General features: G+C 54.5%; 1 long non-coding RNA gene across 1 annotated transcript in view; it reads right to left on the bottom strand.

Moving 5' to 3' along the window:
- Positions 1–478: 478 nt before the first annotated feature.
- Positions 479–5,000, bottom strand: part of LOC138864526 (uncharacterized) — a 16,418-nt gene continuing 11,896 nt past the window's right edge. The window contains exon 3 of the long non-coding RNA XR_011399182.1: positions 479–591. This is a non-coding gene — a long non-coding RNA (uncharacterized lncRNA). The remainder of the gene's footprint in view (positions 592–5,000) is intronic.

Genomic DNA, 5,000 nt, shown 5'->3' with positions numbered 1-5,000 from the left:
GGGATGGGGGGGTCTTAGCTCCCCTTAGCCAGCCCCTTTATCCTAGGTCACCCCCACCCCCTCTCCCGACAGGCCCCCTCCCCCCACCTCGGGTTACCTCTCTTCAACACCGGAAAAGAGAGAGAAAAAAAATCTGACCAATATTCGTTTATTTTTTCCTTTTCCTTTTTTTTTACTATCCATATTTTTTTTGGGTGGAATTGGTTATCTTCTTTTATTTTTCTTCTTTATTTTGCTTGTGTATTTTTTTTTTTTTTTTTAGTTTTTGAATTTTGCCATATAATGAGAAGGCTAACAAACACACACACACACACACATACCCCCCCACACACACACACACACAACCCCCCCCCCACAAACCCCCCCCCCCCCCAAAAAAAAATTTACAAAAACAAACAACCCCCACCCACCCCAACCCCTTAACAAACACAACCCCTCTTTACCTCGCACCCAACCCCCTCCACCCCCCCCCAATACAAAAAAAAAGTACCACGTCCTCCACTTTACACGTACCTTGGCCACAGGAACGCGTGGTGGAACAATTCCACGCCCACGCTCCACCGCCCGCGATCTCAGCTGTTACCCACTCACCTGGAGAAAGGGAGAGAGAGAGAGAAAAAGATTAATTTTTGTTCTTTGTTCTTACGATGTTGGGAAATAACAATAGATGTGTATTTAATGATTGGTACTAACGATGAAGATGATAAAGATAATAATAATAATAATGATGTAATGATTATGTATGTAATGATTAGAATTACTGTAATAATCACAATAATTCAACAGTACTAAAGATATTAACAAAAATAATAAAATGTGAAATTACGATATCATATATACAAAAATAATAACAACAATAACAAATATCAACAAAACAACACCAATCAAGATAAATGTAAACAAAAAAAGAGAGAAAGAAAGAAAAAAACGTGAATTATAAGACAAGAATCATTATCCTGGAGTGGGGAGGGGGAGGGAGGGGGAGGGGAAGGGAAAACAGCCGAAAGAGGCTCTTAAAATAAAACATAAACGGCCAGCTCCTTACACCTTCCTTCCCCTCCTTCACTCATTCCACCCTCTCCCCTCTCTCCCTTACCCCCCTCTCTCCCCTCATCATCCCTCCCTACCTCCCTCATCCTCTTCTCTCCCTCTTCACTACCGGCCCTTCCTCCCCCCCCACCCCTTTTCCCCCTACCAAACCCCCTTTTACCCATCTCCCCCCCTGTCTACTTTTTTATCTCCCCTTTCCCCCCTCCCCCATCCTTTCCTCTCCTCCCCATACCTCCTCCCCTCCCCCCCTCCCCTCCCCCCCCCCCTCCCCTTTTTCCCATTCCCCAACCCCCCCCTTTCCCTTCCCCCCCCCCCCCCTTCCTCCCTCCCCCAACCTCCCCCATCTTCCTCCCTCCTTTTTCCCATCCCAACCCTCCCCCCCCCCTTTCCCCCCTCCTCCCTCCCTCCCCTCTTCCCTTCCTCCCCCCCTAACCCCCCCTCTCCTCTTTTCCCTTTTTTCCCCCCCTCCCCCCCCCCCCCATCCCCCCACTTATCCCCCTCTTCCCCCCCCTAACCTCCCCTCTCCCCCCCCCCCCTCCCCCCCTCCCTCCTCCCCCCTCTCCCCCTCTTTCCCCCCCCTCCCTCCCCAACCCTCCCCTCTTCCCCCCCCCCCCTCCCTTCCAACCCCCCCCCCCCTCCCCCCTCCCCCTCTTCCCCCCCCCCTTCCCCTCCTAACCCCCCCCTCCCCCCCTCTCCCCTCCCCCTTTTCCCCCATCCCAACCACTCTATCCCCTCTTCCTCCCTCCCCCCCCCTCCCTCTCCCCCCTTCCTCTCCCCTTCCCTCTCCCCCCCTCCCCCCTCCCCTTTTCCCCTCTTTTCCCCTCCCAAATTCCCCCCCCCCCTCCCCCCCCTCTCCCCCCTTCCTCCCTCCTCCTCCCCTTCCCCCCCTCCTAACCCCCCCTTTTCCTTCCCCCCCTTCTCCCATCCCAAACCACCCCCCTAATCCCCCTTTTCCCCCTAACTTTTCCCCCCCCCTTCCTCCCCCCTTTCCCTTTCCCCCTCCTAACCCCCCCCCCCTCCCCCCCATCCCCCCCTCCCCTCTTTTTCCCATCCCCCACTTACCCCCTTTCCCCCTTTCCCAACCCCCCCCCCCTTTCCCCCCCTTTCCCCCCCCTTTCCCCCCCCCAAAAACCCCCCCTCTCCCCCCCCCTCCCCACCCTCCCCCCCTTCCCCCCCCTTTCCCCCCCTCCCCCCCTTTCCCCCCTTTTCCCTTTCCCCCCCCTTTCCCCTCCCCCCCTTTCCCCCTTTCCCCCTTTCCCCCCCCCCTCCCCCCTTTCCCCCCCTCCTAACCCCCCCCCTTTTTTCCTCCCTCCCCCCCCCTTTTTCCCCCCCCCCCCTTTCCCCCTCCGAGAGAATGGTCTTTGGGGCGAGCGCGCATTTTTTACCTCCCCCTGGGGGCCCCGCGAAAAAAGCCACTAGAAACAATGCTTTGCTGCTCACCACTGGCTGCCTCCCTCCCCCCCCCCTCCTCCCCCTCCCTCTCGCCCTCCCCTCCTTACCCCCTTCCCCCATCTTTTTTTTTGGGGGTGGGGGTGAGGGTGGGGGGTGGGGGAGAGGAAGATATTTTTTTGGAGAAAGTGATAGACCGGAAGGAGGTAAGGGGGAGGGGGAGGGGGAGAGGAGGTAAGGTACTGGTGATTAAAATATTACTTGGACGATAGAAAGGGGGTTTTTAAAGTGGAAAAAAATAACAATAATGAAAAAAAAAATAAAATAATAATAAAATTAGTCTACAAATCAAAAAGGAAAAGGAAAAAAAAAAGAAAAAAAGGAAAAAAGGGGGGGAAAAAGGGGAAAAAAGGGGAAAAAAAAAAAACCAAAAAAGAAAAGAGAGAGAGAGGGAGAGAGAGAGAGAGAGAGAGAGAGAGAGAGAGAGAGAGAGAGAGAGAGAGAGAGAGAGAAAGGGGAAAAAGAGAAAACAGAGAGAGAGAGAAGAGAAAAGAGGAGAGAGAGAAAAAATAGGGAGACAAAAAGACAAAAGAGAGAGAGAGAGAGAGAGAGAGAGAGAGAGAGAGAGAGAGAGAGAGAGAGAGAGAGGGAGAGAGAGAGAGAGAGAAGGGAGAGAGAAAAGGGGAAAAAAGAAAAAAACGGGGGGGACAAAGGACAGACAAAACAAAAACAGAGAGAGAGACAAAGACAGACAAAAAGAGAAAAAAAGAAAAAGAGGACAGACAGAAAAAAGAGAGGGAAAAAGACAGACAGACAGAGAAAAAAGAGAGAGAAAACAAAGAAAAGAAAAGAAGAAAGAAAATCGGTCAAGAGGGTGTTGGCTGGCACCCCAAGATCCCGGCCAGCGATGAAGCGGTGTCAGCAAGGAGTATATTGACAGCGAGGCAAACACTATTTTTCCACAGCTTTTTATCATCGGTGGAGGGGGGGCCCCGGGGGGGGGGGGGTGGGGGGGGGGGGGGAGGGGGGGGGGGGGGGGGTCGGGGGGGGAGGGGGGGGGTCGGGGAGGGGGGGGGGGGGGGGGGGAGGGGGGGGGGGGGGGGGAGGGGGGGGGGGGGGGGGGGGGGGGTGGGGGGGGGGAGGGGGGGGGGTCGGGGGGGGGGGGGGGGGGGGGGGAGGGGGGGGGGGAGGGGGGGGGGGGGGGGAGGGAGGGGTCGGGGAGGGAGGGGGAGGAGGAGGAGGCTGGCCCTGTGTGTTTGGTTTGTCGTATTCTTTCTCTCTTATTTCCCCAATCTCCCCTCTTTTATATTTTGCTCCTTTATCTGTTTTTTTTTTTTTTTACGTAATCTTTTGGGTTTGGATATTTGTTTTTTGTTTTTATTATCATGCTTGCTTTTTTTTTCTTTCTTTCTTTATCTTCCTCCCTTTTAAAATCTCTCTCACTGTGTCTCTGCCAATCAGTCTATCCATCTATCCATCAACGAAACAGGCATGAAGGCCAGCTATCTATCCATCTATCTATCTATCCATCTATCTATCTATCTATCGAGGTACCAACATAGCCCTATCCCCTCCAAATCATAATATAAATGATGCAATAATAAGAAAACCACAGGGAAAATTCGGGGTGGGAACGAACAGTTCAACTACCCAATCACCCAACCACCCAAACACAGAACTACCCAATCACCCAATCACTCACTTACCCAATCACCGAACCACCAATTCATTCAACCACCCAATCGCTCAACCATCCAATTACCAAACCAGCCAACCAGCCAAACTACCCAACCACCCAGCCACCTAACCACCCAATCACCCAACCACCTAATCACCCAACCAGCCAACCAGCCAAACTACCCAACCACCCAATCATCCAGCCATCCATTCATCCAATCACCTAACCATCCAATCACCGAACCACCGAACCACCCAACCACCGAACCCCCCAATCACCCAATCACCCAACAGCCGAACCACCCAACCACCGAACCACCCAAACAATGTGGACGACGAGGGCGTCATCCTCAGTCAAGGTAGTTTAATGGCGAAAGACAAGGTCGTGAAGGCCATCAAGAGGCGGGAACAGCGGGGCTTAAGGTTTAGGGGCGGGGAGCGGCGGGGAGGGGGGGGGGAGAGGGGGAAGGTTTTAAGGTTTGGGGGCGGGGGGGGGGGGGAAGAGGGGGAAGGTTTTAAAGTAGGGAGGGGGGTTTAAAGGGGTTTTAGGGGCGGGGAGGGGGGGGGGGGGGTTTTTAAAAGGGTTTTAGGGGGGGGAGGGGGGGAGGGGGGGGGGGGGGAATTTTTAAGGGGGGGGGGGTTTAAAGGGGTTGGGGGGGGGGGGGAAGTTTTTTAAAAGGTAGGGAGAGGGGGAGGTTTTAAGGTGGGGAGGAGGGGAAAGGGGAGGGGGGGGAAGAGGGGGGGAGGGGGAGGGGGAGGTTTTAAGGTAGGGGGGGGGGTTTTAAAGGGTTTAGGGGGGGGGGGGGGGGGAGGGGGAAGGTTTTAAGGTTTAGGGGGGGGGAGGGCGGGGGGGGGGGGAAAATTTTAAGGAAAGGGGGGGGGGG

This window comes from Penaeus vannamei, chromosome 17 (assembly GCF_042767895.1).
Source record: "Penaeus vannamei isolate JL-2024 chromosome 17, ASM4276789v1, whole genome shotgun sequence".
NCBI lineage: Eukaryota > Metazoa > Arthropoda > Malacostraca > Decapoda > Penaeidae > Penaeus > Penaeus vannamei.
This window is presented reverse-complemented; position numbering and strand designations above follow the sequence as displayed.